This window comes from Panthera uncia, chromosome D1, assembly GCF_023721935.1.
Source record: "Panthera uncia isolate 11264 chromosome D1, Puncia_PCG_1.0, whole genome shotgun sequence".
NCBI classification, from domain to species: Eukaryota; Metazoa; Chordata; class Mammalia; order Carnivora; family Felidae; genus Panthera; species Panthera uncia.
Window position 1 is genome coordinate 68,010,450 of NC_064808.1, and position 26,812 is coordinate 68,037,261.

Below are 26,812 nucleotides of genomic sequence, written 5' to 3' on the forward strand. Positions count from 1 at the left end.
ACGTTTACTTATTTTTGAGACAGAGAGAGACAGAGCATGAACGGGGGAGGGTCAGAGAGAGAGGGAGACACAGAATCTGAAACAGGCTCCAGGCTCTGAGCAGTCAGCACAGAGCCCCACGCGGGGCTCGAACTCACGGACCGCGAGATCCTGACCTGAGCCGAAGTCGGACGCTTAACTGACTGAGCCACCCAGGCGCCCCTTATTTCCTTTTTAAAGTTTCCATTTTTATATTTTCAGGAAGAATTTTATAACTAGGTAGGAAAGACAAAAGCGCCTAGGTTTTCTGCTCCCATGACATTCAACCTTCGTTAGATTAACAGAGTTGTTATAGTTGTTCTGCTCACAATTAAAAAAGAAAGAACATTATTTCCCAATCAAACATCTTTTTCCCCCTGAAGTGTTCTATGACCAAATTAGCCATATTAGGGTTTAAAATCTCCTACATGTTTCTTTTAACAAGCGGTATGACATTTTTATAAGCAATTTAAGAATACTGCCAAAAGGGACATTAATGTACTGAAGGGTCACACTCTAAATGAGGCCCATTTAAAGGTCACAGTAGACTTACGGGGTTTTCCTGAGACCGGGCATACTGTAACTTGAAACAGCATTCCTGATTGCCTCACTAATCGTATTTCACTATCTCTGGTGCTCCTCATTACAGGAAAATGATGATTCTATTTAAACAAAATGTTTTAACATTTTGAGAGCCACAGATTTTTTCCCCCATAAGTACATTATTTGATTGTTTGTCCTGGTTCCCTTCAGACAGTACACATACTTCTGCCTAGTTTCAGCATCTGTCCCACCCACTTCACACAGCCCATGCCGATCTGCTTACCACAACTCCATGTAATTTTAACGTGGGCAGCATCTGTTATTTCACATTGCTGAGGCAGTACCACGTGGTGCAAAAAGCATGAGCCTTGGAGCCAGACAGACCTGGACTTGTGCGTTGGTCCTACTCATTGCCGAGTGGCCTTAGACAAGGTACTTAATTTCTGTGAATTTCAATTTCCTCAGTGAAAACGCGAGCAATTCTAAATCCTCGTTGTTGTGAGGATTTAGTGAGCCAGTGAATGTGTTTGTAAAGTGCTTAGCAGTGACTGGCATATTGTAGATTCTCCATAATGTGCAGATATTAAGATTCAAACTAAAACAAGTGTGGCTTCTCTCCTCAGTAATGCCACAATGCTTCTCCATAGTCTTTTCTGTAGTAAAACGAATCATTTGGATTTAACAAGTGTTTATAAAGCACCTCTGCATGCAGAATGTTACTACAACAATCCCGTAAGATATATATACAAAACATCCTCATTGAACAGTTAAGAACAATGAGGCTCCAAATGTTAAGTCTTGAAATTCCTTGGGTAGGAAAAGGAGAGGGTAGTAATAGAACACAGGTATTCAGAAATGAAGACAGATTTCCTTTATAGCATAGCCATGCTGCTTCTCTGCTTTTAACTGGTTAACTTACAGTAATAGCCACTTGCTTGAAGTTGGTCATATAAGCACAACTACCTACTCATATTTAAAACATATACAAAGTTGAGTCCCTACTATATGTCAAGCATATTACTTGGAATTTGTATGAACATCATACAAGGTAATCTGAGTAGTAGTACTCTCTGGGGTAGGAGTAATCTACATTTTACAGAAGGTCAGTTGACTTGCCTGTGGTCACACAATCACTAAGTGTTGGTTGGATAAAAAAATGTTTGAAAAATATTGGATCAAATGATCTATAAGTCCTAACTAGCTATAAACTTTAAAACTTCTTCTGTCTTAAGACAGTTCATGTGAGATTCTCTTTTTTTAAATTTCAGTACTTTTATTCACATGAAAAGTTGGAAATATTTTAAGTGTGCTATATGGGAAACTGATCAAGGAATTAATTTGGGTTTGTAGAATCATTAAGAATCATTTCTCACCAATAATTTATTGGTGCTAGTATAATTCTGATATAAATGTTTATATTTATTAACACAGAATCAGAGTGCTTCCCAGGTCAAAATAGTGACGATAAAACAGCTACAGGATTAAAAATATATATACTGTTTTTCCAGCACAGAGTAAGCTTTTGATTAATGATCTTTGAACATGTAAGTGAATATTTAAACAGTGAGATTTTTGTTCATCACTTTCTAACTATATAACTCACTAAGGAAAATGTAAAATATAAGGGAATATTATTTAGCCTTAAAAAAAAAAAAGGGAAATGCTGCTATTTGCAACATGTATAAACCTGGAGGACATTATGCTCAGCAAAATAAGCCAGACACAGAGACAAATACTGTATGATCTCACTTATATGTGGAATCTAAAAATGTTGAATTTATAAAAGCAAACAGTGGTTGCCAACAGCTGGCGGGGTGAGGGGTGGCAAGGGTAATGAGGAGATATTGGTCAAAGGGTACAAAGGTTCAATAATGTGGGATGAATAAGTTCTGGAGACTAAAGTACAGTATGATGACTGTAGTTAATAACACAGCATTGTACACTTGAAATTTGGTCAGACAGTTGATCTTAAGTGTTCTCATCACACACACACACAAATCTTAACTATGTGAGGTTATGGATATGCCAATTACCTTGATTTTGATAATCATTTTATAACATACATGTATATCAAAACATCACATTTTGCAGCTAAAATATATGCAATTTTTACTTGTTAAGTATTTCTAAATGAAGCTGGAAAAAAGTCTAATATTAAAAATTAAAGAGAAAAAATCTATATAATCAAATATTGCACATTTGGTAAGTAGAAATTTCTATTTCACAAGTAAAGCATTTTCATAATTTCTGAGAGTAGAAAACTAAGCAAATCAAGAGAAGCAATAAGAATGATCCCTCTATAAGTGCTCTGACAATGGGGATGAATTTCACAGACATGGTATTGAGAGACAGATGTCAGACAAGAAACAGTATAAACTGTATTATTCTATTTATAAAAGTAACAGAAAGAGACAAACCAATCTGGGATGTTAGAAGTCAGGAAAGTGTTAATCTTTGGGGGAGGCAGAGACTGAAAGGAAGCATGAGGGGGGTTTCTGAAGCGCTGGTTTTATCTATGTGCTCAGTTTATACTTATGATATATACTCTTTTATGTATTCATTATACTTAATAAAAATTATCTAGAAACCTGTGTTAGTGACATCACACAAAATTGACACTCATTAGCTATTAGCTTTTTTCAAAAAATGATTAGATGTGTTTTAGTTTGGGCCATCCCTTAAGTTGACCTCTAAAAGAGCACAACCCCATGTAGCAGTAAGAACGAGCTCTTTGGGTTCTTGGGGATAGTGGTAGGAAAGAGAGGGTTCTTGAAAACCTCTGGGAACATAAGAAAAAAGGGAGTTGTTGGTAGGGAGGGAGTGCAGTGGTGAGGAGGAAAGGGGAGGGGACACAGTCAGCCTCCAGGAGGGGCAAGGAAGAGAGGTGATTCTGCTGACACTCTGCAGAGGCTAATAAAAGTCAAAGAAGTAGCATCAAAGATAATGAGAACTCAAGCTCTGGGCAGATTGGTTTTGAATCTGAGCTGTGATCTCAGGAAAAAGTTACTTTAGCTCAATGAGCCTCATTTATTTTCTCAAATGGGAGTATTAATACCAGCATCATGGTGTTGGGGGGATTAAATGAGATAATTATATCAAGTACATAATAGCACAGTGCCTCCCAGGTAGTAAATGCTGATTCTTCCCATTCTCCCCATCTTCACATTTTGGGTTTTGAAATAAAGACTGAATGTAAATGCTTGGAATCAAGAGGCAAGGGTTTTCTAGGCAGCAGGGAGAACATGAGGAAATACACAGAGGTGGTAAGACACATAAGAAGCCAGGTATATGAGGAGTTAAGACTTCAGTTAGGGTCAGGTTGTGGAAGGTCTCAAGTGGTAAAGTTAGGCCTGGCTGAGCTATTAAGCAGAGATGCAGTCAATGGGTGCACTCAGGATAAATTAAGACTGGGAAATACTTGAAGTTGGAGGTACCACCATGGATAGAGATATTTATTTCACTTTAAGAATGAGATTGAATCTGAGTGAGGATTTACCATAAAATGAAAAATGGAATCACACCTCAAGCTGCCTTGACTTTATGGGTCCCATATCCCACTTGAGAGAAATCACACAGAAACTTGACAACAGTAAAATTGAATTTTCCATCTTTCAAGCATATTTGAGTGTCAGCCACAGCCAAGCTGCTATGGTTTTTCAGTACTCTTTGGGTTAAAATTATTTGGTTCAAAAGGTAAAATCCTATTAGCAGCGAACTGCAGAGGGATCTTGATACAAAGCCTTTGCTGTCCACAGACACTGCCTATGGGCAGATTTTTCTGGGTTAGGCACTGTGTGAACACAGTCCACTTATTTCCAGTGGAAAACAAGAGTTTTCCAAGAGGGATCAAAAGGAACATGCATTACAGTCTTCTGCTTTGGCCAAAGAAAGAGGCTTAAGAGTTGGAAACATTTCTTAGTAGAGAAAGGTAGTATTTTGGTAGTAATACACTTTGTTCTTTAAAGTAAGTTGGCTAAAATCACTTTTCCACTCTAATCTAGATATATGTCATTGGTGCTGTACTTTCAGAACACACCTTACTCTGTGGGTGAATAAAAAATGTTTTCCTTATGGTGGGGTGAAATAAGGCTGGTATTTATCCTATGTAACTTGGCTTTGTTTCCCATCACTCTCACCTGCTCAGCCAGGGTCATTAATTCAGTATGCCCAACTCTGTTGAGAGGAGCCCCAGTTAGTAAATCGCTATACAATAAAAGAACCATGTATTCTAAGGGAAACAGCCAGCTGTTCCATGCCTGCCTTCAATTTTGAGACAGCCAAGACTTCTAAGGCTTGTCATTTACCAAAGATCTGAAAAAGCCTGATATCAGACATGCTTCTTTTATCTGTATCTGTTGAAAATCAGGTACCAGGAAAAAATGCAAAGGAACAAGAAAAGAAATGTCCTGACCATGTCATCAACAGGGTTACAATCAGGGTTGTAAGTTTTTACTATGTAAAACTGTCATCACATCACATTTAGAAAGTTACCCAAACACATTTTCCTCCCAATCCTCAGTTTCTAACCTATCACTTCTACTTATGGCATAAAGATCTCAGAAGTATCACTGATTTATTCTCTCCTGTTTTCATAATTTAGAATATCATTCGTGTCAGCCTTCCTCTCTCTGTGCCTTGCCAACAACCTGGACCAGATCCTCAATCATTCACACCTAGGCTGTGGCCATTTTCTTCTGTCTGGCGTCTCTGTCTCCTGGCTGTACATCTCAGCTCAATATGTCCTCTTTCAATGCCAATTTCATCATGACATTTCTTAGTTTAAAAACCTTTAATAGTTTTCTGTTTCCTAAAAGTCCATCACCTGGCTTTTGGGTCTCTCTATATTATGGCCTCATCTCTATTTTGCCTCCTCTACTGTTCTCTAATTCATCACTCCTACTTACGCAGATGCACCACCCATCCATCCATCATGAACCTATGGAGCAAACATTCACATCTGCACACTGAGAAAAAGGTCTTCCACATAAAAGAAGTTCAATTAATACTTGCTGCATAAATGAGTCTATGAATCAAAGAATCCTTTTCCACTCTTTCCTACATGCAATGGCCTTTACCCAACCATATCCAAACCTAGTGATCCTTCCATGTCTAGGTCAGGCCAGCTTCCCCTGGCAAGCCTTTTCCTACCACTCTGATCATTTGCTTTTTTTTTTCTCTGAGTTCTCATGGCATCTGTTGTCCTTACTGTATCACAAAGTGTTTCAGTAGTCACCAATTTCTCTTTTAGTTCTCTTTTATTGTTTTTTAGATAGTCTGATCTCTCAAAAGAAAGCTCAAGTTTTGTGAAGAAAAATCATTTGCCTTGTGCCATTTTGAACCCTTACATAAATAAACAACAAGTCAGGGCTAGTAAATGCTATTAGATCATTTAGTGTATCTTCCCAGCCACAACCTTTTCTAACATTTTTAAAAATGTTTACCTTTGAGAGAGAGAGAGACAGACAGAAAGCATGAGCAAGGCAAGGGGCAGAGAGACAGGGAAACACAGAATCCAAGGCAGGCTCCAGGCTTGGAGCTGTCAGCACAGAGCCTGATGTGGGGCTTGAACCCACTAACCACAAGATCATAACCTGAACCAAAGTAAGCGCTTAAATGACTGAGCCACCCAGGCACCTTAACCAAAACCTCTTCTAATAGAATATTCTTTGTTCACAATTTTGGCTGAGTAAACAATGTATAGACCTTGAATATTTCCTTGGGAAACAGCTTTTTAAACCAGGTGAACACTTGAATCATCCAAACTACTGCAAAAAGTTTGGCCATCCATATTACTGCAAAAAGATAAGCTATAGTTTAAATTTAGTTCATATATATTGATAAACTAAATTAGCTGATGGCAGAAAAGAGGGAAATTTGTTACACATACAATCAATGAGTCATATTAATAAAGGGCCTTCTGGTAAAGACTCTTGCCCTCTTCTAAGTGCTCCAGCCCCAGCTTTCAGGGTGCCCAGCTGCACCACAGGTCGTATATTCATTATTCAAGCCCCATCATGCCCTGACACCATTTTCTCTAAGTTAGTTTGGTAGTCTTTTCTGAGAAAACATGTTCTTTGGGAAGTGACCAAGATTTCTCTCTCCTCCCTGGCTCTCTGCCATGGTCCTTTGGCTCTTTGTTCCTTGACATGGTCAATCTTGCCATTTTTCTCATGTTTGCCTTTTCTTTTGTTATGGGACCTTACTCTGGAATTAGAACAGAGTGAAACTGAGGTCCCAAAGTAGCAATAAATTGTAGTACACATTTTATGAGTCATGAAACTGAGTGAACCAAAACAAAATAAGAGTTTCTGATGGAGGTATCAAAATATTTGTCTTAAAAGTGAAACAAAATGTTTTACAACAGACTCTCATGGAAAAATGTGAGCCAGAATTGAATACATACCTTTTCTATAACTACTGAATTAGGACAAAACCAGAGTACCAAAATCTGGTATAAACAAAGATCCAAATGCTCGATCATATTTCATTTGTTTGATCCTCTGACCCGACATGGATTTTTGGTGTTAAAATGCATTGCTTGACAGTAATAACAATATCTTATGTTTGAATAGTTCTCTGTCATTTACTAAGTGTTTCATGTCCACATTAGAAGTTGTTGAGAACATGGACTCAAAAGCTATGGCTCCTGATCCATTGCTTACAGCTGTGTGAACTTGAGCAAGTTTTTCTTACGTTCTCTGTTTTCAGTTTCCCCATTGGTGAAATGGGAACAAGTTAGCGTCTATGTCATTGGGTCAATGGGAAAGTTAATGTCAATAATATGCAAAGCACTTAAAATAGTGCTTATGCATGATAAGCACTTTATTAGTCTTAGCTATGCTAGGAGGAAGAGGAATAATTCTATTGAGTCTCCACAATCACCCTGCAAGGTAGGCTGAGCAAAGATAATTATAGATACTTTATGTTTGAGGAAATCAACATTCTGAGAGAACTAATGACTTGTTAATGGTAGTTGTGTGCTATTTTCTGATTTTTAATTTTTTTAATGTTTATTTATTATTGAGAGACAGAGAGAGACAGAGCATGAACAGGAAAAGGAAAGAGAGAGAGAAAGATACAGAATCTGCAGCAGGCTGCAGGCTCTGAGCTGTCAGCACAGAGCCTGATGCAGGGCTGGAACTCATGAACCGCAAGATCATGACCTGAGCTAAAGTCGGATGCTCAACAGACTGAGCCACCCAGACATCCCGAGGCCTTTTCAACTTCAAGTCCAAGGATGTTTGATGATAGAAAATTTGGAACTATCTATACAATTCACATTGATTGACAAGAAATAAATGCCTCTTATATACACAGATGGTCCCTCAAGCAGCTGTGTTAGTAGGCACCAGGCCCCCAATGACTAGACCAGACTTGGGCATGTAATCATAGTTCATTCAGTATTCTTTTGTTAGGAACTGGAATCTAGGAAGGAAAGAGTAAAAATAAAAATAAAATTGAGAGAGAAAGAGTGAGAAACCCACTATGGCTAGAGCTCAAACATGTAATCTTGGGAACTTTAAGTAGTCATGTTCCTCCTGCATCACTATATTCCACTAGGTGCCTAATGAAGCAGAAATGAAAGATAAAAGATGAATACTTATTTATTTGCCAACAGTTTTTCCGTTTCTATTTTTTCACCCTTTCTGAGAGCTGGCTATATTCCCTCAGAGAGGAAGAGTAGTCCATGAGACAAAACTTAGCCATAGCAAGGAAATGTTGACTAGTGAATAATAGCACCAACTCTGGATTGGACTATTTGAACTCAAATCTTGTGTCTATCATTTAATAGCTATGTGACCTTGGTTAAAACCTCTGGGATCACTTTCCTCATCTGTAAAATGCAGATGACAATAGTACCCACCTCATCAGTGCCAATATGAAGAAAAAATGAGAAAACTATAATGCTTTTAGAGTAATGCGTGGGACTGTAAATGCTCAATAACTATTCGCTGCTACTCTGCTTATAATAAATTCCACTTTGGGACTAAAGCCAGGTCAAAATATTCTTTTTCTGGCTTTTATTTGCTCATTGGTAGGCTGCAAACTTGCAGACATTAGGTAGGTAGGCATCACTCAGCTAATGTGAACTGACATGTTGCAGAAAGGCTACAACTGAGGAATTTGATTTTTTTAAAAATCCCAAATCAATTCACAAAAGAATTCTGCAAAGAGGTAAACATTAGACAGTTTAAACTATGCTATTTTCCACTTAATAAAAGGAGAAGGCCTGTGCATGTGTTATGTTCAGGTTAGATAACAGTTATGTGGAAAGAAACCATAACTCAGACTTGTTGAACAAAATAGAGATTTGAGGGGCACCTGGGTGGCTCAGTTGGTTAAGTGCCCAACTCTTGACTTCGGCTCAGGACATGATGTCATGGTTTGTGGGATTGAGCCCCTCCACGGAGCCTGCTTGGGATTCTCTCTGTCCCTCTATCTTAGTCCCTCTCCAGCTCACACACCCATGTGCTCTATTTCTCTCTTTCTCTCTGTCTCTCAAAATAAATAAACTTAAAATTATTTTCTAAGACAAAAAAATAGAGATTTGAAGTAAAAGTGCTTTTCCCCAAAGCATTAAGTGTGTCATGTGTGAACCATTATCCATGTCCTTTCCAAGAATCTGCGTCTCATTGTATTATTTAAGGGAAAGAGGCATTTGGGAAACTGTCCTTGTGTATGTCTTAGGGATAAACCATTTTATCTATTCTTTAATTTTTTAAAGTTTTTTTTAACATTTATTTATTTTTGAGAGATAGCGAGAAACAGAGCATGAGTAGGGGAGTGGCAGAGAGAGAGGGAGACACAGAATCTGAAACAGGCTCCAGGCTCTTAGATGTCAGCATAGAGGTCAATGCAGGGCTCAAACCCATGAACCATGAGATCATGACCTGAGCTGAAGTTGGAGGCTTAACCAACTGAGCCCCACAGGCACCCCTGTAAGTCACTTCTTTAGAGCTTCCTCATGGTTCTCCTAAACCAGTCATCATAGTAGTTCAATCAAGAAAGAAATATGTATTAAGTATCTATTATATGATAGGCACTAGGTACAAAGGACATAGCTGTGGATAAAATAGATCCTGACTTCATAGCAATTAAAGACAGTAGATTCTTCAAAGCCTAAATTTTCAGATAGTTCCAATCCTGAGAGAAATATTAACTGTAGGAAAGACCCTTATGATTCATAAGGTATGAATTCAGAGATTATCACAAATTCCCCCAAACTAGGAGAACAACAAAACCACAGCGAGGAGGGCTCATTCATTAGTTAAACATTAGAGACCTTCAAGGATATCATGGAATAGCTGAAATCAAGACCATTAAATTTGTGAATGAAAAGTTTCTCTTACACTCACAATGAATTAAGAATTTGTCATCACCTCATTTCTCCATTGTCTGTTTTCTGAGTACCCTATAACCTCATTCAAAGCATGTATTTCTACAGTTGCCATTTGCCTATTAGTTTGTGTAATTATTGGTTAATTTATCTGTATCACTGGACTAGATGACCCCAAGGGTGGCCACCTTCCCATGTTTTCTGTTCACCATTGCATCCTTAGCGCCTAGCACCATACTTCATACACAACATATAATAAACACCATTTGTTGAATGGATAAGTAAATGAATGAATGAGACCCTTCTCCCAGTCATACTAGAACATTCATACTCTAAAGGATTTTACAGTACTTCTAAGTAGTCCACTGGGGAACTTCAAGCTTTTGCTGCCAAACCTATCATTACCAAATCTTTCCTGAAAGTCTAGAGAGCCTGTTGTGCATTTTTTTAAATAAATATTTTCAATGGAAGTAAATATTCATAATTTAAGAGTGGCCTTTATACATAAAAAAGGAGTCAAAGGTCACACCTGGTAAAATATTTGAAAAAACGAAAATACTTGCATGTAAATTTTGTTCTAAATTCTTGGGTAAATAGCCATTGCCAAAATTGTTTTTAGAGCTGTATATTTCATCTCCCCACTATCAGTGTATAAAGATGCTTATTTAATTGCCTTTCTCCTAATATTAAGTGCTATCATTTAAATGTTTGCTAATGTGCTAGAAACAATTATTTATCATTGTGATGTGTAATTCTTTCACTTCTCATAAAAATTCAACATTTTCCTCTTGTCATTTGTATTTGTATTCAATTTTTCTTAATAATAAAATCTATTGATTTTTCCCTTTGCAATCTCCTTTACTTCTATCCTTAGCAAATCTTTTTTATACTTCTATCCTTAGCAAATCTTTTTTAAATTTATTTTCTTTAAAACTTTTTTTCTAATGTTATTATTTTGAGAGAGAGATAGAGTATGAGTGGGGAGGGACAGAGAGAAAGGGAGACACAGAATACAAAGCAGGCTCCAGGCTCTGAGCTGTTAGCACAGAGCCTGATGCGGGGCTTGAATTCACAGAACATGAGATCATGACCTGAGCCAAAGCTGGATGCTTAACTGACTGAGCCACCTAGGCACCCCTGAAAAAATTTTTTTTTTAATCCTGAGCTTAAATAATCACTTTTCTTCTTGTTTATTTTTTTAAGACACCACTAATTTTTTAAATACTCAACAGTTTAATTTTACTTAAATATAGAGTGGAGTATGGTGTTTACTAAATTCTCTAATTTTGGTTTTTACATGCTCTATTTTTATGGTGTGTGTGTGTGTGTTTCTTCTTTATTTAACCCTTATTTAGTTATTTAATAAAATGTAGAGTTGCTGCTTTAGATAACAAGCCTTTCTCTTTTCTCATCTCTTTCCTCTGGCAGAGAGCTACTTACTTTTATTTTATTTTATCCTATTTTGAATAGGTCTTAAGTTTTCCCCAATATGTGAGTGGCTTTGAAAGGGAAACAAAGGACAAGAACAAGTTTGCCTTGTTTAAATCTCATGTATGATGTTTATCAAAGATGAAGAGATTATTTTCTGCATGACTTTCAGAAAAGATCTTAGTCAACCATTGGCTATAGATTAGCAAGTGTTTCCTGCTAGACTATATGAAAAGGTCTTTGGTTTCAGTTCATAGAGATTAAAAGAAGAGAGAATGTACTTAAATCACCTAGTTTTTAGATATAAAAAAAAAACAAAGCATAATGGATAAATGAGATAATACAGTATATGTTGACAATACCTAGCATAATGTATGGCACATAAAAATATCAACAGATATAAGTTTGCCTGGTCTATACCAAATGTAAAAGCAAAATATCTTTTTTTTTTTAAGTCATAAAGCAGAGATTCAAGGACATTGGCCTTAGAATCATATTGCCAGTGAAGAATTTCTGCTCAGTACTTAGCTGTGTCATCTCAAGTAGGTTACTCAATCTCTCTGTACTTGGTTTCCTCCATGTAAAATAAGAATCTAGTTCTGTAGTACTTTGGATTATGTCTAGCAGCATATAGTTATGGTAGTTTGTTTGTTTGTTTGTTTGTTTATTATATACAAGAATCACAGAGGGAGACCATACATGGAATATACAGTGTTTTCTAGTATTCCCAGGAACCCCAGGCCATATCTATTCTGCATCCTTAACAAGTGGCTTGCATCCTTAAAGTCATCCTGAATCCATGATAGTTGCTAGAACTCCAGTCATTTTGTATACATTTAATGCATTGAGAACCTAAAATCAAATTGGGGCTCCCTTTCTGAGGAAAAGGAGAGAATTACTAACATGTAGGAATCTAGTAGTATCTGCCACATAATAAGTCTTTTGCAGGGTAGGTGAGATAATGAAATAGGATGAGGTGTGTAAGATGTCAAGGACACTGCCTAGGACATAGGAGTAGAGCATTTAAGCAGCATTTGCCATTGACCATATTACAAAGCAAATAAGTCACAGAGTCAAGATCTGTATGTATCTAGGTCTCCAGCTCTTCTCTATCTTTCATTTATCATGTATTAGTAATATATTAATGAGTAAAACATAGTGGGATATTTAGAGGTTTCCACTAGCTACTAATGTATAGGTTTTTAATGGGGTGAATTCTGCTTGGTCCTTTCTTCCAAGGCCTACAGGTTTACAGATTCTGAAACTTGATTTTGTCAACCTAATGATAACAGATGTGTCTTAGAGCAGACTTGCAGTAAACAAGTCTACACTGACCAATGTATAGTTATTATGATGTCAACTTATTAATTTACACTGAGACATAGAACTTCCGAAGGAAAGGATACTATAATACTTGGCCTACATATTCATTCCCTGAGGGTGACCTAAACACTAAACCAAAATTTTATTTGAGAGTTATTAGTGAATATAATGGTAAGACAAAAACAAAACGAGCTTAAATTGGAAAATCACATCCTCTAGCTAGATGCCACCTTCTCTCTGGTGGCATGCTGGGTTCATACTGACCTTTCCACATTTGTTTTTTTTCTTTTTCCCTTTCCCCCATATCATCTATACTTCCCATCTTCTCTTTAAAAAATATTAAAATTAGCCCCCAAGTCAGTTATTGCAAAAATTTGCTAATTATTCGATGCTAAATCTTATACCTAGGTCCTGGCCCAGATCTACTTAACCTGAATTTATGGGGACTTAAAGAGAAGTAGCCCAGGAATCCATGTATTGAAAATTGCCCCCAGATGATTCTGCTGAATGACTCTCCCTAGCCTGCTTCTAGGAATCAGTGGTCTAGTCTACAGCTTTTCTAATACAGTTAATATACTGAAGTGAGAGGCAGAGGAGGGAGCTGGGGAAGTTGAAAGCACAGATCTCTCTGAGAAGACATTTTACACTGCAGGGAAGTGTTATCCTCTCCCATTCCCTTTTAGTTTACTCTGAAATTCTGAAGAACTTTCTTCCTACTTGCCTTGAGAATTATGTTATAGGAGCCACTGTGACTAATTCTGTCATCAGGGAAGGGACAATCAATCAGTACTTAGCAGACATATTCACTGGATTAGAATGCAGAAAATGATTCACATGCTAAACTAGAAGGAAAAACTTTGGTGGAGCAGAAGAAGGAACAACCACTCTTGACTGGACAGATTAGGTGAGGGTCTAGGAAGGCAGTGGCATTTAAGTTCAGTTTTTACTACTGGGTGGGATTTTGACAAGTGACAACTGAGAAATATGAGTCTGGGCAAAGGGAGCACTGTGTGCACAGGCATAGAGGTCTGACACTGTAGCATCATCTGTTTGGGCTTACACCAGAGGTCAACTCTGTTCCTTCCCTTGACTTGCCTATAACATGATTCTCCTGAGCTTTGGAAAATTCCACGTGGGTACCTGATGCTGCCCATGTTGAAAGGCAGGTAGAGTTTTGAGAGCCTGATCCAAAGCTGTGTCTTATTAACAAAAAAGGAAATAATAACAGATAGAGAGGATCAAGCCAAGCCCCGTGGGAGGTTAAAATTGGAGGTGAATAAGGTTTCATTGTCTTGTAAGTAGTCTTCTGAGACAAAGAATTGTATTGACACAAATGTTCTGATTCATTAGCAAGATACCTTAAGAAATGAAAAGACCTTGAAGGCTATTGTAAAGATTTGGCTTTTATTCTCAGTAATATGAGAGGGTCTTGGAAGGTTTTAAGCAAAGGACTGTCAGGATCCAACTTTTATTTTAAAGGAATCCCTCTCGCTATTGTGTTGAAATACGTTGGGGTGTGGGGAGGGGATTTAACGTGAAAGCAGAGACCAATTAGAAGACTTTTGCTGAAATCCAGGCAAGTGATAATGGTATCTTGAACCAGGTGCAAGTACATTGCTGTGAAGTGTTCTGATTCTGTATTTTAAATGTACATCAAATGATAGTTATGAAGGTATGAAAGAGGAAAGAAGGAAAGAGAAGAAACAAGCAATTGTTTTGACTGAGCAATGGAGTGGACAACAGATTTGGCAGAAACATTTTAGTATTTTAACACCTAGTATAACAGTAAACAGCGAATTATTTTACAGTTCTTTATAATTCCAAAGGAATTTATATTATTACATTATTTTATCATTTGGACAACCTTGAGATAGAATTATTGTCATCTCATTTTACAGAAAATAAAACTATGACTCAGGGAAATAAAATGACTTGGCCTAAGACTGCACAGCCAGTTGGTGATGGGACTCAAATTTTAACTCAGGCCTGACAGATCCATCCAGGTTACACTTTGCCTTTTAATTTACTGTTTATCTAGTATTTATTCAGACCAAGAGTACTTCTGCTTTCACAGTGATTTCTTATACTCCAATCTATGTAACCAAAGCAGCTACAGCTAATGCCATTCTGGGGAGATGCAGACACAAAGGGAAAGGTGAGAAAAATGGTTGAATGTATAACTGTACTTCTCTAGCAAATGGACACACTTAGCCATGCACACTTGTGACCTGAAGTGGCAACTTCTTTTGCAAATTTCTGAGATGTAGAAGAGTTCAATTAAAAGGAGGAGGCAATCAGGTGTCATGAAGATAGCCCTTACATTGGGACTTGAAGTTAGAAGACTTAGTTCAAGTTTTAGCTTTCCAGAATATTAGCTGTCTGATGGTGTTTCTGTCAAAAAGCTAATGCAAATGCTATTTAGGATAAAATATTATTATTAAAGTTAATAATAATAATTAACAACTCATGAATGGCACTGATCACAAACATTATATTTTTTTAGCTACCATTCATCCTGCAAAGGAGGATCTTACTGATGAGAATTCTGACGTCAGTAAGTAGAGCTGGTACTGTTGGTAAACAGAAGTGAAAGACGTTAATTCCATTGTTTTTTTTAAAATTTTTTAATGTTTATTTATTTTTGAGAGAGAGAGAGAGAGAGAGACAGACAGACAGACAGAGAGAGCAAAAGCAGAGAAGGGGCAGAGAGGGAGACACAGAATCTGAAGCACACTCCAGGCTCCAAGCTGTCAGCACAGAGCTGTCAGCACAGATCTCACGAGCTGTGAGATCATGACCTGAGCTGAAGTCACACACTCTACTGACTGAGCCACCCAGGCGCCCAATTCCATTACTCTTCATAGAAAACTTGTCATACTAAGTCCTCTGAAACACCTGGGCTAACCCTCTATTTCTTTCATTTGCCAGGAATTTTGGCTGAATTCAGGAACTCTTGATCTAATAAAAACCCTAAAATACAATGTTAGTGAAAAAATGTCTAAGCTTTCTCCTTAGCTCTTCTTCCTCTCTGCCCATTCTCTGTCCAAACACAACTTGTCACTTCAGTCAATGCCAGATGCATGGCAAGGTGAATTTATATTCAGTTGTTTGCCTGATTCAGATTGTGCATGTTTCTTAACTCTTAATGTCTCTCTGGATGCTTTGCATGTGCTTCCTGAGCAGCAGAGGCATGTGTTGATGAAAAGGAATTAACACACAGTAATCAAAATGGTCCCTGCTAGGGCAAGAAAGGGTATAATGGAATAATCTTGAAAGAGGACCATTTTCCATGGGTGTATAGATACTATCACGTGCAGCCTTGCCCATCTGTTGGCAGAACGGATTTTTAGCATATTGTCCACAGATGGATGATGTTAGGAGTGGCTACAATCGCTTGCCCCAGGCTTCTGAGCCAGAAGTGTGTCAGACTCATCTCTGGAGAATACTGCTGCTATATAGCATGTCTCACTCCTTTGCTGCTAGTGTTTTCCAAGTTGGCAACTGCATAAGCATATGATATTCGTTATTTAAAAAAAAAAAAGCGAGAAGTCATTTGGGATCTTCCTAAATTATTCTCTCTAGGAAAGAAGCTGAGAGAGAGAAAGATTTTCAAATCTGATTCCAATCTCACAAATCATTTGAACCAGAGTGTCTTCCTAACCTTGGCCTGCCAGCTGCTCTGCTCTGCCTCTCCTGAACCCCATCCATTTATGATTTTCGAGCCACCTGTCAGTATGATAAGCAGGAGAGAGGCTACAGCAAGAGGGCAAATTAGATGTGAATGTCTCTGTGAGCCTCTCTGTCAATGGAAGCTAATGCAATTACATGTTGAGCAGGCAGAGGATCCAAACCAGAGAAGCTGCATGCTGTAGCAGAAAGCCACTGGAATGTGAGCTAGGAAATGGGCTCTAGTCTAATTCACAAGGGCTTCTGTATAGATTAAGTGACATTACATATGTTCTACGTCCAGTTACGACACACAGCAGATGCTCCATCTTTCCTTTTCCTGGTCCTGACTCTTTCATGAATTAATTGTGGTACTGAATAAATGAGCCATGCTCTCTACAATCTCATCTCTGGTGGAGGAAGAGCCCAGAATGAAGAGCTCATATTTAGACACTATGTTGCCAAGCACTGTGCTAAGTGTTTAACATAAATTGTTACATTTGATCCTCATAACCACCCCTTATGGTGGATATTATCGGCGTGAGTCAAATAAGACATAGAACACTCTTGCCCAAGGTCATGCAAACTTTATTTTTTTAAGTTATTATTTTAATTCCAGTCAGTTAACATACAGTGTTATATGAATTTCAGGTGTACAATATAGTGATTCCAAAATTCCATACATCACCCAGAACTCATTACAACAAGTGCACCCCTTAATCCTCATCATCTATTTAACCCATACCCCCATCCCATAACCATCAATTTGTTCTCTACCTTTAAGAGTCTATTTTCTTGAATTGTTGCACTTTTTCTCCCCTTTGCTTATTTGTTTTGTATCTTAAATTCTCACTGGAGTGAAATCGTTTGGTGTTTTGTCTTTCTTGGACTTATTTTGCTTAGCATTATACTCTCTAGCTCCATCCAGGTCATTGCAAATGGAAATTTTTCATTCTTTTTATGGCTGAATAATATTCCTGTGTGTGTGTGTGTGTGTGTGTGTGTGTGTAACCACCTCTTCTGCTTCCATATTTTTGTAATTGCTATTGTAAATAATGCTAGTATAAATGTAGGGGTGTACGTATCCCTTCGATTTAGTGTTTTTGTATTCTTTGGGTAAATACCCAGTAGTGTGACTGCTGGATTGTGGTTCTATTTTTAACTTTTTAAGGAAACTCCACACTCTCTTCCACAGTGGCTGTACCAGTTTGTATTCCCAACGGTGCATGAATGTTCCTCTATCTCCACATCCTTGCCAACATGTGTTGTTTCTTGTGTTATTGGTTTTAGCCACTCTGACAGGTATAAAGTGATATCTCATTATAGTTCTGATTTGCATTTCCTTAATGGAAAGTTTTACATGTCTATTGGCCATATGTATGTCTTCACTGGAAAAATGTTCACGTCTTCTGCCCATTTTTTTTAAATTGTATTATTTGTGTTTTGGGTGTTGAATTTTATCAATTCTTTATATATTTTGAATACTAACCCCTTATTGGCTATAACATTTGCAAATATATTTTACTATTCAGTAGGTTGCCTTTTAGTTTTATTGATTGTTTCCTACACTTCACAGAATGTTTTAATTCAATATAGTCCCAATAGTTTACTTTCCTTTCCCTTTCCTCAGGGGACCTATCCAGAAAAATGTTACTATGGCTGATGTCACAAAAGTTACTGCCTGCCTGTGTTCTCTTCTAGGATTCTTATGGTTTCAGGTCTCACATTTAGGTCCTTAATTCATTTTGAATTTATTTTTGTGTATGATGTAAGAAAGTGGTCCAGTTTTCCCAACACCATTTGTTGAAGAGACTGTCTTTTTCCCATTGGATATTCCTTACTGCTTTGTCGAAGATTAATTGACCATATAGTTGTAGGTTTATTTCTAGGTTTTCTATTCTGTTCCATTGATCTATGTGACTATTTTAGTGCCAGTACCATACTGTTTTGATCACTACAGCTTTGTAATATGTAACTTGAAGTACAAAACTGTGATGCTTCTAGTTTTGCTTTGGTTTTTCAGGATGGCTTTGGCTATTCAGGGATTTCTGTGGTTCCATACAAATTTTAGAATTGCTTGTTCTAGTTCTATGAAAAATGCTGTTGGTACTTTGAGATTGCATTACATGTGTAGATTGCTTTGGGGAGTATAGACATTTTAACAATATTTGTTCTTCCAACTCATGGACGTAGAATATCTGCATTTCTTTGTGGTCCTCAACTTTTTTCCTTTTTTAAAATTAATTTTTAAAAATTTGAGTCCAAGGTAGTTAACATATAGTGTTGTAATAATTTCAGGAATAGAATTCAGTGATTCATCACTTACATATAACACCCAGTGCTCATCCCAACAAGTGTCCTTCTTAATGCCTATCACCCATGTAGCCCATCCACCCCATCCAACACCCCTCCAGCAACCCTCAGTTTATTCTCTGTATTTAAGAGCCTATCATGGTTTGTCTCCCTATCTATTTTAAAATTACTTTTGCTTCCCTTCCCTTATGTTCATCTGTTTTGTATATTAAATTCCACATATGAGTGAAATCATACGATATTTGTCTTTCTCTGACTTATTTCACTTAGCATAATGCACTCTAGTTCCATCCACGTTGTTGTAAATGGAAAGATTTCATTCATTTTGATTGCTGAGTAATTGTGGTCCTCAATTTCTTTCATCAGTGTTTTATAGTTTTCAGTGTACAGGTCTTTCACCTCTTTGGTTAGGTTTATTACTAGGTATCTTATTATTTTGGGTGCCAGTGTAAATGGGATTGTTTTCTTAATTTCTCTTTGTGCTTCATTAGCGGTGTATAGAAATGCAACAGATTTCTGTACATTGATATTGTATCTTAAGACTTTACTGAATTTGTTTATCAGTTCTAGAAGTCTTTTTTTTTTTTTTTTTGGTGGTGTCTGTTAGGTTTTCTATATATAGTATCATGTCATCTGCAAACAGTGGAAGTTTTACTTGTTCCTTACTGATTTGGATGCCTTTTATTTCTTTTTGTTATCTGATTGCTGTGGCTAGGACTTTGAATACGTTGAATAAAAGTGGTGAGAGTGGACATCCTTGTCTTGTTCCTGATCTTAGGGGTAAAACTCTCAGTTTTTCCCCAGAAGGATGATGTCAACTGTGGGTTGTTCATATAAGGGGTATGCAAACTTTAAATGACATTTTGGGTTTGTGGACTCTAATATCAAGGACAATGAGAGAATGGGAAACAATGTTTCTCAAAGTCTTCGTCACAGCAGAGGAATGGGAACACATGAGATTACTTCACATCTTCTGTTTTGTCTTTAAAATTCATATGGGTTTGGGGTGCCTGGGTGGCTCCGTTGGTTAAGCGTCTGACTTCAGCTCAGGTCATGATCTCATGGTTCCTGAGTATGAGCCCCGCATCAGGCTCTATGCTGACAGCTTGGAGCCTGGAGCCTGCTTTGGATTCTGTTTCACCCTCTCTCTCTGCCCCTCCCCAACTCACACTCTGTCTCTGTCTCTCTCAAAAATAAATACAAGTTAAAAAAATTAAAATAAAATAAAATAAATAAAATAAAATTCACATGGGTTTATTTGCATTCTATCCCATAATGCACATGTGATTGTTTTAATAAAAAATGAATGCCTTATAGCTGTGTTTATTTTCTGACTCTATGTGTTCCCTTCACAGTGTTAGTTCCTAGATACATGCACATCCAGAAATGTGTTAATAATCAACTTTAGTAAGTGATCTTGATGGTCCCTTCTATTTTTAATGATTTACAGGTTTAACTAATTGCTCTGGTTATCAAACAATTAGGATTATATAGGTAAACAGTTGTCAGAGTTACTTAGAAATGTAATGTTGTATATTCCAAAGATAATTGGTTAAAATGCTGTTAATAGAATAGTCTCGCTAGGCTAATGCAAGGGACAAGCTATTAGAGTTGATTGACTACCACCTCTCCTGTGTAAGTATATCTCATACAGTCAACTGCCCATGTGAGACATGTGGGCACCTTTGAAGAAAGGGAATGTGTCATTTCTCAGCTCCCAAACCTATGTTGTTCAAAGGTCAACTGTAATAGGATTTGCTCTTGAATTGTCTTCAGTAATTGATACATGTTTTACAGCTCCAGCCCTGACTTTTTCCCTGAGCTCTAAACCCTAATATCCACATCTTCCCTAAGACACATCTCAACTTCAACATGTCCTGATTCTTCTTCCAAAATCTGTTCCAACTGCAGCCTTTCTCAACTCAGAGGGAGCTCAATCCTGGTCAAAAAACCTTGAAGTCATTCTCAACTCTTCTTTCTTTAGCAGCTCACATCTAGTCCATCAACAAATCTTGAGGCATCCATCCTACACAGACATACAAAGTATCACCCCTTTCTTGTGACTTCCACTGCTACCACCATGGTTTATAATTCACTTTCAGTTTCTTGTCTGTTAATTTCAATTGATTCTTAACAAACTCGCTGCTTACTAATTGCTTTCTAAACATTTATTCCAGGGATTCCAGAATGGTCCTCTTAAAATAAATTATATAAAGTTATTATTTTGCTAAAAGCCCTAAAAGTAGAAGCCAAACTCCTTTTAATGGCGTGGAAGCCGCTATATGAGTGGACTCTGGGCTTACTGGCATCATCAGCTACTGCAGGATCAGTCCCTCAGCCACATTAGACTTGGTGCAGCTCCTAACATTTTCAGACTTATTCTTTTCTCTGGGTCTTTGTATTTATCATTTCCTCAGTCTGGCACATTCTTTCCCTAGGTATGCTCATGATTTGCTTCTGTACCTTCTTCAAGTGTTTGCTCAGATATTACCTAGAAGTTAAATCTTTGCTGATGAACTTACTTAAAATTACTCCTCTTTCTTGAATGTTTCTCCTTTACCCAATTTATTTTTCTCCACATTACTTATTATTTTCTAATATATACTAGACTTTGCTTTAAATTTATTTTTGGTCTCTTCCCCCCGCCCTCCCCCACATACATTCCTATTCATAATAAAAAGGAAGGCCCATGTAAACATAATTTTTGTTTTGTTCATTGCTGGACCTGCCAGAATCTAGAAAAGTGCCCTGGCACATACCATGCACCTATTAAGTATTTGTTATTTGAATGAATTACATATAAAGAGATATTTCAACTCTTTTCCATTGATCAAAAAACTTGTTAAAATTTATATTTTTGGAAGAAAAATCCATATTTGGATGACAAAATAAGACAAGATTATTTGATACTTACTTTATATATTAAATGTAATTTAAACGTAGGTTGAAATGACACTACATATGACAAAGACAACCTGCCTTCATGATTTGTGTAAAGAGTATATTTGGAGTTTAAATAATCAAGTTGCTTATAACTTAAAATGTTCATGATTTGTCTCTAAATTAAACCAGACACGTTCGTGTTTAAACCCAAAGCGACTTGAGGCCTCACAGTGTTTAGGGGAATGAATGAAGGTGTTCCGAACCCATGCATCTCATTCTTACCAGCTGCTCATCCCGTCCTGCTCTCAGTGTCCCTGGCATTTCTGCGACTTCCCAACACTAGGGTCAATTTTTCTGCCAAGATGAGCGAGGCTCTTGGTGCCCTCTAGACGTCCCCACAAAGGCAGAATTGTGAAACTTTCCACCAGCCCGCCTCCCGGGTCCTCCGCAGCCTCTCCCGGTGCCGGTTATTGTGGGTTCGACACCTGAGGCGTCCCCTATACCCTCTGGAGTGCGTCCAGTCCCCTCCCGGGGCCGCCCTCCGGCTGGAACCCGGGCAGGACTGCCGCCCTCTTCTGACCTTCTTCCCCTCCCTCCCGTGCACTGCTTGCCTGCTGTGAAAATGGCTGTGAACAGGTTCCGTTTTGAACTGGCCCTGGGGAAACAGGTCAGGAGCTGTGTGCACAAGGGTGAGGGATCAGAGCCGCCGGGCAACCGGGAATGAATTCTTTTAAACATTTATATGTGAAACAAATGCGGTGGAAACAAGTTTCCCGAAGAACAGACAAGATGACGGAAGTGGAGCCGGGGAAGAAGTGGAACTTGGGCAAGTTCACCTACCTTGGAGTGGAGCTCGACACCGCCTACCCCGGCTGAGGCTGCCTTGGCGCTCTGGGACCCGCTAGAGCCGGAGGGGGTCGCAGACGCCCTGCTACAGCGCGTGCGCAGAGCGCGCAGCGAGGCACCGCCCTGGGAGGCGGCCAGGTGGGAAAATGCACCTGCGGGCCTATCTGGACTTCCAGCCCCAGGTAGTGGGCTTCTGCAACAGCCCGGCCTTCAACCAGGTGGAAGACAAGCCTGAGATGATTGAATACTACCTGAGGCTTAAAAGCATGGTTGGCCCAATGTCTGAGCCACCCAGTGCAGTAGCTTTATAGACTGCTTGCCAATAAAGGTACAGCCTTCTCTTAAAAGGAAGGAAGGAGAGGGGCGCCTAGGTGGCTCAGTCCCAGAAGCACAGGACTCTTCCTTAGGCTGGGGTCATGATCTAATGATTGGTGATTCTGAGCCCCGTCAGTCAGAGTGGAGCCTGCTTGGGATTCTCTGTCTCTCTCCCTCTCTCTTCCCCTCCCCTGCTCCCTCTCTCTCTCTCTCTCAAAAATAAATAAAGTTTATTTAAAAAAAATAAAAGGAAGGAAGGAAAGAAGGAAGGAGAAAGCAAGCCTCTAGAAGGGTATTGGGTAACATGGATTTAAATATTTAATTCCTTTTTAGTTATTTACAATAACCAAGATTTGGAAACAACCTAAATGTCCAACAGATGAATGGATAAGAAAATGTTATATATAAATACAATGGAATGTTATTCAGCATAAAAAGGAAGGAAGTGCTGTTTTTTATAACAAACCTGGTGAACTTTGAGGACTTCATGCTATTGAAATAACCTAGTCACAAAAGGACAAATACTGTAAGATTCCACTTATATGACGTATCTCAAATAGTCAAACTCAGAGGGTAGATTGGTGGTTACCAGGGGAATGGGTTGGGAAAAGTAAAGAGTTGCTATTCATTGGGTATAAAGTTTTAGTAACACAAGAACAAAAAGTTCTAGAGAGCTTTTTCCTGGTCAAGTTCAACATTGTGCCTATAGTTAACAATACTGTATTATACACTTAAAATTTTTTTGAAAGGGTAGATCTCATGATAAATGCTATTGCCACAATAAAAAAAGAGAGAAATTAAAATGGATACATATACTCTCTTAATGGCATATAAGCCCTTGCATAACTGAAAATCTTAGAAACATTGAACTAAAACAACTGTTCTGGCTTACAGAAGAAGCAGGAAGGTCTAGGGAAGGGGGATTATCTGCATGGAGAAAGCTCCAGAACTGAAGAAGACTCTTTACCAAAGTCATACACAATGTAGTTTGTATTCTAAAGTCCTTCCTTTTTTTCCCTTCCCAGTTTTAAGTATCCCAGTTCAAATGCCAAGTCTTTGCTACATTCCCTCCCATTCTTTTTTGTTCTTATTGGGTGTTATTTAATTAGTTACTAACCAGAGGTGATTTATTAATTCACCTTTTCATTTAATCTAATTTGGTTGTAAATGTTTATATCAACTTCTTTCTTACATTTAGTTCTGATATTTGCTACAGTAAATGGTTGTGAGCTTGTGCATATGTGAGAGAGAGGGAGAGAAAGGGAGAGAGAGAGAGAGAGAGAGAGAGAGAGAGAGAACCATGGATGATTACGATGCTTATGAATTCTGATTGGTTGAATTTATTTGTGTTCCAACTATTAGAGAAAGATGCATATGTGCTCAGGAATAAAAGTAGCAATAACCAATTTTGCACTAGTGTAGGATCATATGTGTTTCATACTTTATATGATATTTTATTAAGTCTAAACATCTAACACTACTATCACTATATGGCTACTGCTACTGCAGCAACTAGCATTGCAGGAACATACTCTGTGCCAAACACTGTGCACTTCACTTCATGTACATTTTCTCATTTAATTCTCCCAAGAAGGCCTAGACAAATTAAGCTAATGGTGAACCTTCTTGAACACACCAGGTACTTTCTTGTGTCAGTAGATGTGCTGTTCCTTGTGCCTAAAAGTTTTATTCTCTTGTATGCATTGGGTCAGTCCTATTGAGCCTTCAGATTTTTCTTTGGAAACCTCCTTGGGAAGTGTTTCAAGATGTGGATCTCACCCACACCTTTCCCTCTTACTTCCTCTTTGTCAGGCACACTTCACTGTTCTTTTTCTTTTCACAATTAAAAAATTACTATGTTTATGTCTTCAACTTTCTCTACTAGTTTAGCAGACTTTACAGTGCTCATGAACAACCTGTGACATGAAATCACATGCCCAAAGTCACAAACTCATCACTACTTTTTTCTTTTTTGTCTTTCCACATTACATTTAAGATTTTATTCCTTGTTTCAGATCTTATAGGTTAATGAATCTGCTAATAGATTTGTTTCTTTAAATTATTAAAATCTACTTTCTCTTTCTTGACTTAGATTTTATCTAGCACTTCGAGTATCACGTTAAATAGTAGTGAGTTAGAGCGAGCCTGATCTGGTTTTCCCAGAACAGTGCAGGTGCAAGTAGTTGCCCCGGGTAAAGCCACTGTGTTAATATAATTAATGCTTACACTTTAATTCTCAGAAATGTTCTGTTTTAGGCAAAAATTTCATAGTCACTTTAGAAATTGTGCATAAATGGCATACATCTCTCATTCCTGACTTAGTGGGAATTCTAATGTTTTTCTATCAATGTCATGTTTGCTATACGTTTCTAGCAGATTTATTTTTAATCTTAAGAAACTTTATAGTCTCTACTTTGTTTTATTTTGATCAGGAATTGGCATTGACTCATCAAGTGTTTTTATCATACTTGGTGTATAGGTTATATTTTTTCTCTTAATATGTTAATCTAGTAAACTATGGTAATGGATTTTCTAATATTGAACAAAAATACGATAAACTATATTTATCATGGTGTATTACTAGTGTATCAATTTTCACAATTTGATGTATAGTTTATTTGGGATTTTAAAATCTATGTTTATGAGAATAGCCTATATAACTATTTCCCACCTTGTCTGATTTGTGTTCCAAAGTTATAAAAGCCTAATAAAATGAGTTATAGATATTTCCATGTTTTTCCATGTTCTATATTTATATTCCATAATCAAATACACCTGTAAAATATTTAGGTATATGCCTTTTAGAGTCATTTAAAATTTCTTTCATGATCTTTTATCATTTTTAGTTTTTCTGCATTTTCTATTTATTTTTGTTTCAATTAGATAATTTATGTTTTCCTAGCATAATATTCACCTATATTTTCAGATTTATTAGTATCAAGTTTTACCTGGTGTTTCCTTATATGTACTCTCTATATGTGTAGCTCTGACTCCTTTCTTACTACTAATATTAATTGTGGTTTGTCTCTCTTTACTTGATTAAATTTGACACATGTTTGTCAAAGTATTGGTCTTTTCAAATTAGAAGACTTTGGTTTTAATGATCACTTTTAATTTTCTGTTATTTATTTGCATTCTTATATTAATTTTGACTTAATCATTATTATTTGTATTTTCTTTGTCTTACTGCTTATTTTTCAACATATTCAGTTGAATGTTTAATTTACTCTCAGTCTATTTTTTAATGTACACATTTAGTGTAAAATATTTTCTTTGGAGTATTCTTTAGTGGCTCTACGGATGTTAATATGCAGGGTTTTTACTAATGTTCATTTCTAAGTAGGGTGTAATTTCAGTTAAGATTTCCTCTTCATACTAAAAAAAAGATCTCAGAAAAGAGATCCCAAATGAACATATTTCTTCTGCATATCTTTTTCTTTAATTTCAAAATTTATTTTTTTAGTCAGTGAATATAGACTATATGATTTTAGTTTTTGGGATTTGTTAAGATTTCCTTTGTGGTAAAATCCAAGATTAATGTTTATAAACGTTTCATGGATGATGAAAAGAATGAAAAGAAGAAAGCTCTAAATAAGTTTGATTATTCATGGTATTTGTTACTTGATTCATCTAAATTTTATTTCCTTTTTTTTCTTTTGGCTTCTTGATGTATTTGTGAGTTCAGTATATTAAAAAGGTTGTTATTGTGGAATTTTTGTGTGTGGATGTTTCTATTAGTCTTTGCTTTATATGTTCTGAAACCATATTGCTAAGTACACATAGGTTTAGGACTGTTCTGTATTCTGAGTAGGTTCTTACCAATTCAAAATATCCCTTTTGACCCTCTATATTAATTTCATTTTGAATTATTTCTTGTTGGACATTAATATTCCTACACCCACCTTTGTTTATTTAACATTTGTCTGTCTCAATGTTTTGCATATGCAAGGATTGTGTTAACTGAAGGTGCTATGTCATTCAGTAACACAATTACATTATTTTTCTTTAGGCCTCAGCTTTAATTTATTTGGGCTTTTGTTTGTTGGCCTAGCCATCGTTACTTGTATTTTTATTGTATCTTTCACTCCAACTTTGTCCATTTGTAATGGCTCTATCTCAGCCCCTTATTTCTTAGGAATT

General features: G+C 37.2%; 1 pseudogene; it reads right to left on the reverse strand.

Moving 5' to 3' along the window:
* LOC125929454 (transmembrane protein 223-like) overlaps positions 1-21,832 on the reverse strand; it is a 46,653-nt pseudogene extending 24,821 nt beyond the window's left edge.
* Between the last annotated feature and the right edge of the window lie 4,980 nt (positions 21,833-26,812).